The sequence below is a fragment of the Dreissena polymorpha genome, chromosome 6 (genome assembly GCF_020536995.1).
Source record: "Dreissena polymorpha isolate Duluth1 chromosome 6, UMN_Dpol_1.0, whole genome shotgun sequence".
NCBI classification, from domain to species: Eukaryota; Metazoa; Mollusca; class Bivalvia; order Myida; family Dreissenidae; genus Dreissena; species Dreissena polymorpha.
This window is the reverse complement of record NC_068360.1, coordinates 52,027,676-52,037,114: the sequence shown is the minus strand read 5'-3', so window position 1 is coordinate 52,037,114 and position 9,439 is coordinate 52,027,676. Positions and strand designations below refer to the sequence as shown.

Below are 9,439 nucleotides of genomic sequence, written 5' to 3'. Positions count from 1 at the left end.
TATTACGGAAATAACAGCAGCCATTAACCAGTTGAAAACCAACAGGTCAGGTGGTCCTGATTGTTTAATAAACGAAATGTTTACTGTCGGTTAAAATGCATTGATGAACGTTTTTTTATACATTGTTTAATAAGATTTTTAAATACGCATATTTCCCTAAGCGATAGTCGGAAGGCTTTGTGATTCCACTTCATAAAAAAGGCAGTATAAATAATATGGATAATTATCGTGGTATAACTTTATTGAGTAGTTTAGGTAAGCTGTTTACTAGGATTATAGATAATAGATTGAAATCGTGGGCCGAAAAGTAAAACGTGTATATAGAAGCCCAAGCAGGATTTAGGCAAATATGAGTACGGTAGATAATATATTTGTGCTTAACGGTTTAATAACACATGTTCTGAATCAAGGGAAACAACTCTATACATTATTAATGTGTTGATTATACTAAAGCGTTTGACTATGTTGTTCATGAAAATCTTTGGTTTAAGCTGATACAGCTGGGACTTCGAGGTTTTATACTCAACATTGTTAAATCAATATACGATTCTGTTAAGTCTAGAGTTAAGTATTGCAATAAGTTAAGGGATGAATAAACATGCACTCTTGGGGTACGTCAGGGGGAGTGCTTATCTCCCTTTTTATTTTCCATGTTTATCAATGATTTAGAAGATATGTTTATTCATAACAATGCAGATGGTATAGATGTTAATATGTTTAAGATATTTATGTTATTGTATGCCGACGACATTGTCATCTTTGCAAGTTCGGCTGAATCATTACAGCGTAGTATTGATATATTATATGATTATTGTTTAACATGGAAACTGAAGGTAAATGTTGCTAAAACAAAAGTTATGATTTTTAGAAATGGCGGTTCTATTCCAAATGACATTGCATTTTATTATAATGGCGAACCAATTGAAATAGTTAACAAATTCTGTTATTTAGGTGTGGTTTTTACTACAGGGGATTCGCTTAGTACCGCACAAAGTACGTTGGCCGGACAGGCACAGAAAGCCATTTTTACTTTGAATAAATTTACAACACAACACAATTTACTTATATACCGCCAAAACACAAGTTGGAACTTTTCGATAAGCTTGTATCGCCAATTTTGAATTATTGTTGTGAAATATGTTGAATCATTACATATGAGATTTTGCAAAAAACCGATTGGTGTGAAGAATACTACTCAGAACGATTTTATATATGGCGAATTAGACAGAGTATCTTTTAAAACTATACATATGTATAAGGCTTTTAAATATTGGTTACGAATTCTTCAATCGAAAGAAAATAAGTATATTCTTCTTGTGTATAATTTATTAAAGAATGATTTAGAATTGTATCCCAATAAAACAAACTGGTGCTCCTTATTGAAGAACTTATTGTGCTCGCTTGGTTTTGTTGATGCCTGGACTTTTCAAGGTGTAGGTAATATTAACATTTTTCTATATATTGTTAAGCAGAGATTAAATGACCAATTTATACAGAACTGGTACGCCAGATTAACTCAGTCTAGTAGAGCTTTATTCTACAACACAATTTCATCTTTTAGATTTCAACCATATCTTGAATGCTTTAATATTAGTAAGTTTTGTCAATCGTTTTCTCGTTTTCGAGTCTCGTCGCATAGATTGCATATTGAGGCTGGTCGATGGACCAGACCTTTGAGTACCCCAATAAGTGATAGAAAATGTTCAAGATGCAATAAAATTGAGGATGAATATCATTTTGTTATGGAATGTGTAATGTATACTGACATTAGGAAAACATATATTGGCAGAAAATATTGGTTTAGACCTAGCATGGCTAAATTCGTAGATCTTATTCAGTCAGATGAGAATATACTTAGAAACTTAGGAACCTATATTCATAAAGCATTTATTATTAGAAATGAGGTAATGTATAGAAATTGACATGGTAAAAATTGATGCACAATGTTTTTCTTGTGATACTGTACATACATGCTTTCTATGTGTTTCTTTGTACGTGAATTGTATATATTTCATGTTTGCTGTGTGTTCCTGCTGAAACTGTTAATATGTCTGATGTACTATGTATGTTCCTTGGTATATTACAGAAACCATACGCAAACTATGTTAACATGTTGGTTGGTTACTGTAACATACATATTGTAATACGGATAATAAATATGATATGAGGCCTTTATGCCGTTTTAATTGTTACGTATACCTGACTATGATAGCGTTGCTATTTACAACTGTAATGTATTGTAGTGAAATACGATTACATTATAACATTTACATGCATTTTTCCTATTACGATTAATAGATAAGACATGTTGCCTTATTACCATTTGTATTATTATATTTACCAGGCTATAATATCGTTGCTCTGTACAACTTTAAAGTATTGTAGTGAACTAATCTGAAATTGTTAAAGCAAAATTAATTCTGCTGTTTATGTTAACATCACACCATATAAGCGTGCTATCGTATGAATTGATATGACAAAAACATCTATAATGTCTGTCTTACTCGTTAAATCATAATGTAGTTCAAGATCTTACAATTAATGTATTATTACGTGTCATTATAAGTCTAGTTTCCACAATATTTGTCTTACATGTTTCTTTCGGTAAGACAAATATATAAAAGTGGATATAAATTGTTAACTTAAGTACAGATGTTAGTCATAGCAGTTGCCATGATATAAGTCTTACATTTTCGTTTCGGTAAAGCATATATATATGGCACTCTTAATGTTTATCCCATAGATGTTAAAATACCATCTGTGATAGATATATAATTCATACAAGTTAAATGATTAACCTATATTATATTTTTGTAGTTAAAGGTTTCTTTGCGATTGGTTATTGTACTTGTTTTTCGTAATAGTAAAATTGAACTAAATTTATAAACATATCCGAAGAGGCCGATGTAGAGAAACCATTCAATGCAGGATAAAGTGGTGTAATATGGCATACTTATGTAAATGTGTATATATAACTACTCTTTTTGTCATTGTTTGTTAAATCGATGTATATGTTTAGAATACAGCCCTAAAAGGCTTCTTTTAAACAACATACTATCATGCTTATATGATGATATTTGAAAGATTGTTTAAAATAGATTGGTTAAATGCTTAGAAAACGTTCCAGAATTATCTTGCATGTATGTTTTTTTTTTGTATTGTTTTTAAATATTGTTCTCAAAGTAATCTTCTCCAGATGTTGGAAATATACAACTACCCGGTACAACTTTTGTTAAAATTTTGTATTCTAGTCTTCACTGTTCTTCAACACTTGTATTGTATATATGTCCTCGTGGGCTTAAATGCCTTATTGGATTGAAATAAACTGTCTCTTTCTCTGTCTCTCTCTGTCTCATCTCTTGAGCTCGATTGTGGAACCAGCTACCAAAGCACCTCACAGTTCTACATACCACATAGTCGTTCAGGGATGGACTGGCCGGCCTCCAATTCAAACATTATACATATTAAAGGTTTTATTTTTTTAAACTGCACTCCCACGAACACATTGTAAAAATAAAATGCACGACTATGCTTCGGAGTGAGATTTGTACATCACATGGAAGAAGAAGAGAAGCAGAAGTAGAGCAGTGAGTAATTTAGAAGTATCAGGAGCACTGTGAATGAACAAAAACTGTCACGTGACCACAAAAGTCAACGTCAGTAGTCATTTTATGACAACAAACAGCCGCGCAAGGTAGGTTTTTTCCCAATATCTTTGCTGATCATCCTCTGACTTTCATACGACCTAGTGCACGCAATATGGCATGCATATAGCTTTCGATCGGTATACCACGCGTTTTGTGTGTTGCTCTGGTTTTCGAGAACACTTCGGCGCAAATTTCCATTTAAGAAGCAAACGTCAGTAGTAAAATTACAAAGATTCGGTGTTCTCGAAAATTAACCATCAAAGAACTGTCTAAGCTTTACCGGACGAATATATATTACATATGTCTATGCATAAACAAGGATCCCATTTTTTCAATATCAGCCCGACATCGGTAATTACATCGGCCCGACAACGGGAGTGCAACACGGCGCAATGTTGGCCCGACATCGGTATGTATATCGGCCCGACATCGGTAATTACATCGGCCCGAGATCGGGAGTGCAATACGGTTCGATGTTGGCCCGACATTGGTATGTATATCGGCCCGAGATCGGGAGTGCAACACGGCTCGATGTTGGCCCGACATTGGTATGTATATCGGCGATACCTTCTTGAGCCAGCATAATGCCGACATACTTTTAACCATTCCTCAGTCCCTGTCTAGCCTCAATTGTTTTTAATTGTTGTTGGTAGTGTTAAGGGCCTAAAACAGTTTCTTAAATAAATGAAAGAACATTTTCTTCAGACAACATTTTATTTTTACATTCTTTTCAACCAAACTGGAACACAGTATTTGCTAATTATACTACTGTCTTGAAACTGAAAATATTAAACTGATTTATTACTAATTCCAACATTTTTATTCTTATGGTGTAAAATTAATTAATATATACATTGACTAACAACAAATGTAAAAGAAATTATTTAAACAGACTCTATAATTCTACAGGTACAGAAACTGAAAAAGTAACACATTGAAACAAAATGTTAAATGACCAAATGACTTGAGTTTTGTATTTTGGTAATAGAATATTCAGCAAATGAAAATAAAATAGAGAATTATGAAGAAAACCAACGTATCCAACACGCATATTGTATACATGGAAAATTACCAAACATGCATGTATAAATGGTTCATATCACCCATATTATCAAAACTGGTCTATATACCCTGGCAATTAATAAAATAACCCTTTCTTTAAACTGGATAGCGTACGATACCCATAAAATAGTAACAATTAAGACTAGTTAGCAAAATACAACATAGTAGTCATACGATACACAAAAAATTGTAACAAGTAAGACTAGTCAGCAAAATACAACAAATTAGTCATAAGATACACACAAAATAGTAACAATTAAGACTAGTTAGCAAAATACAACAAAGTAGTCATACCATACACAAAAAATAGTAACAAGTAAGACTAGTGAGCAAAGTACAACATAGTAGTCATACGATACACAAAACATAGTAACAAATAAGACTAGTCAGCAAAATACAACATAGTAGTCATACGATACACAATAAATAGTAACAAGTAAGACTAGTCAGCAAAATACAACAATGTAGTCATATGATACAAAAAAATAGTAACAAGACTAGTCAGCAAAATACAACATATCAGTCATAGGATACACAAAAAATTGTGACAAGTAAATTCAGCAAATTGCTATCCAGCAAAAAAAAACACAACATAGTAATGGCACAAAATGTTAAGTGTACAAGTGACTAGAAATCTCACTTTAAGGTAATGGGCCATGTTCTCAATGGCAGAACACATTTTTTCCCCCTAAATCAAGTCAAGCAATTCCTCATTGTTGAATAGTCTTAAATGGTAAATACTAGCTGTGAAATGTGGAATAAGACTTGTAGTTAATCAGTTGTACTTTTTCTGAACTGCAGGTAAATATATATATTGACACAACATTTCCCAATTTCATTGAGTTCTGTCACTTATCAAATTCAAAATGAATTGAGGGAATTGGTTTTTATAATTGAGTATTTTCAGAAATAAACACCTTGTATGTCCCCTGAACTTAGACATAAATTATGGGCATTTCTATAAAGTTTTGAATAAAAAATATTACAAGGAAATTGTCTTCAATATTAATGCAAACTTCATGAAACTTGTTTTCTTCAAAAATGACAAATGAAAACAATTAGAACAATAATATATTGAAAAGTTACGTTTACCTAAGTAACACACAGAGTAACAGCTATTTAGGTAATAAAGGCAAAAAAAACAAAAAAATATACACTGCTTCCATCAGTATGCATATTAAAAGAAAAGTTGTGTAAAATCATTAATTTCAAGTTCAAAGAGACCTTTACATCATAACAAATTGCAGCAGGAGACTAAATTAAAAGTTAAAACACACACGAGTTAAAATTCATTGGGACCGTTCATCACTTTTTTTGGCTGTCCTCTTTTTTCTTCCACCGTCACGGTCAGAGGCTGTTCTAAACCATTCCCTGCACTCATGTTCAACTTCTGCAGCTGTGCATTTCAAGGACCGCATGACAGCTTCTGAAAATGGTAATGACATGTAGGCTCATATTATTCTATATCCATTATATGTTCAAACAGGGTTGCAAGAATTAACGATACTGGGCAGTTTATAAACCAATATTATTTCTTAACCCTTTTTAAATTACAATATGAAGACTACTTTTGAAAAAGAAAAACAGCCGGATGTAATTCTGTATGTATATATATATTCACACATATGGCCAGTTACGGGGTCTCTGATTAAGAAATAGGTCATTGGGTTCCCACTTTAAATACATGTATCTCCATACCCTTTTTTACCCGATATTAACACGAATTAAGGTGTATAGGGGTACCTTATATTGTAATATATATAAATACGTCATTTATTTTACGTCTCATACAAGGAAATGTATAGCGACATTAATTGCGAGGTACATGAAATTTCAATTTCAGACGTGATTGTGGTTTTCGATATAAGACCTTATTGTGACATTTGATTGCATTACAAATTCCTACAACCCCCTCATAGTAATTAAAGGTGCCTAGAACGCGGGGTTGTATACAGACCCGGTTTTTTTATATTGACCCCTTAGGTATAGTCTGAAAACTACAGAGACCGCGTAACTGGCACTATGTATTAGTTCTAACTGTGACCTTATCTTTTTACACATACTATGACAACTTACTCTGCACAGCATCAGCCAATGGAAGTTTTCCAAATACTGCCTTTTTCTTCCTCCCATGCCAGCTGTACTGGTTGGCCACCTCATTTGACATGCAATGCTTCAGAATGCGCCGGCACACATCAGCGCGGTTTCGGCCACCCAATACAGACAAATGGCTTACCTGAAAAGAAACACAAAGCATCTGTACACAGCTCTCAGTTCATTAATTTATGTTGTATACTAAAAGAACAATAAGTAATTACCTAAGAAATAGCTGCCAAATGGCCTGTTGCATTGGGTGTACTGGAACATGATTCCTCAGCATTGTAAACATGATTTAAGTGTATAGAAACAATTTTGTTTACCTGTCTGTACGAGTGCCAGTATGTTTTATCCCTTGATTTTGACATTGCTAATATAATAAACGGAGCGTTCTCAGTTTCAACAAAATTTATTAGAAAGAAATTTATGAAACAACTTATAGCTGACTAGCTATTCATTCATGAAATTAAACAAACATTGAACAGTCGCGAAAACATGTGACATTTAATGACAGATAGCAATTTCAGAAAAACAGCACTCTAAAAATGGTCTGATCTTGTGAATAAACAAATAAAATTGTTTCCGAACAAAAATAAATAAAAAAGTCCAGGACAGAATAGTTCTACCTTGATAATTTCGAAATTGAGTCAATGCAGCTTTGTCGCGCGCCTATTTGTATGATCATACAGGACTGAATATATTTTAAAGTCAAATATTTCAAACGCATATTTACATAAAAAGTAATATGACAAATATATTTATTAAATGAAAGGTATTTTATAACATTATGCGATATAAATTTAGTTGACATACTTTATTTTGTTTACTTCCAAAGCCTGGGCAGATTCACTGCACAAGAGCCAAGGGAAGCAACCTGTGTATTTCCTTTTAACAACGGTTACTCTTCCTGGACATGATAATATTGATTTTATATCAAGTATCTTACACGGTTTTTAAAAGAGACATAATAATTAAATTTCATAACAAGAAATTAAAAAGAAAATAATCAAAGTTACCTTTTCTCTTGAGTGTTAATTATGATATCGGGCCTATGTTGGGCCGGTTTACTAACGACTCGCCCCCTTAACGACTCGCCCCATAACGACTCGCCCCACATTTTATAACGACTCGCCCCACTTTTATAACGACTCGCCCCACATGTATAACGACTCGCCCCACATAGATAACGACTCGCCCCATCATTACTTATATGGTAGGATTTTTATTTAATTTCGATTTTATTGTGTTTTAAGTCGGTAAAAACTGGTGGGGTATTGAAAGAATATCTTAAGATTTGGCAAATTAGAAGTTTGATGAAATTTGTTAAGATGCTTTACTTTAACTTTCACCTTTTTCAGGAACTTTCAACAGAAACTGGAATACTGTATCGCATCCTGCATGATATGTTCAAGATTTCTACACCTGGAATTTTATCAAATCTTGCAATTAATATTATGCGTTACCTCAGTAACATAACTATGTTTTTGCGTATATAATATATAACGACTCGTTCCCATCATTTTTATTGTTACATTTTTAGCATCTATGTTAAATGTAAAAAGTACAGATGAATAGAAAGAGAAATATATAAGAAAAACTTTTTTTTGTGTTGATGGTTTATTAGATACATATGTACTTATATACAACAACAACAACAACTTATACAAATAGAAAGTTACGCAGTGTGTATAATAATATCAATACATTGAATTAATAAGAAAAGTTTACAAAAAGACAGTAATACATCAGTAATCAATATAATTATATCTTAATATTATCAACATTGAATTTATGAAAATGGTTTTATTCAAACGTTTTATTCATAACAAATTAAAACACTGTTTACACCAACAACAACAGCAACAACAACTATTTACACAGGTCCGTACATGGCTGAACACAAGTCCAGCAGCTGACTAGTTGAGATGGAACGCTCGTTGTATCTTTTCCACACTCCCCAGAGCTTCCCCTGTACCTGAAGTGTCTGTTTATTCTGATGTCTCCTCAACTTTCCCTCTCTCACTAACCGCACCTGTGTATTCAGTAGCTTCGCCTCTTCACACAACAGTTGAACCAACAAGTAAAAGGGGAAATTATATACTTAAATATTTATAAACTGTATAACGTATTTGTTTCAAAGTTTGTTCATATATATATATTTGTAACGCTCTTTGGTTTTCTCTGGACAGGTGTAGAAACACAAGAATAATAAACACTTCTAACCCGTTTTAGCTGTATTATCCCAAAGACACAATAACAACGTAATTCACAGTTTATCCAATAAATTACAAGTAACAGACCTTAATTACTAAAAATCCTTAAAATACACATTGTCCTATAAATCAACATAAAACAGCTAAGTCCTGATTATCCATAACATCCATGATACTCCTATGTAGTTCATAAACTCGTTACATATTTATATATATATATATATATATATATATATATATATATATATATATATATATATATATATATATAGGTAAACAATGCTGCGCTGCAAATACAGAGTACACAGTCTATTCAATCTCCGATATCATACTTTGAACTGTTGAGTTATAAGTATTTTTATAACAACGGGCCGACATCGGGCCGACATTGTCCTATAAATATAAATTGTATAATATTCG

At 32.5% G+C, this 9,439-nt stretch overlaps 1 long non-coding RNA gene across 1 annotated transcript; it reads right to left on the bottom strand.

The window, feature by feature from the left end:
* Positions 1 to 5,869: 5,869 nt before the first annotated feature.
* Positions 5,870 to 7,519, bottom strand: LOC127835140 (uncharacterized). Its single transcript, XR_008028377.1, has 3 exons — positions 7,433 to 7,519; positions 6,786 to 6,945; positions 5,870 to 6,135 (listed from the first exon to the last, which is right to left on the bottom strand). It is a non-coding gene; the product is annotated as an uncharacterized LOC127835140 (long non-coding RNA).
* Between the last annotated feature and the right edge of the window lie 1,920 nt (positions 7,520 to 9,439).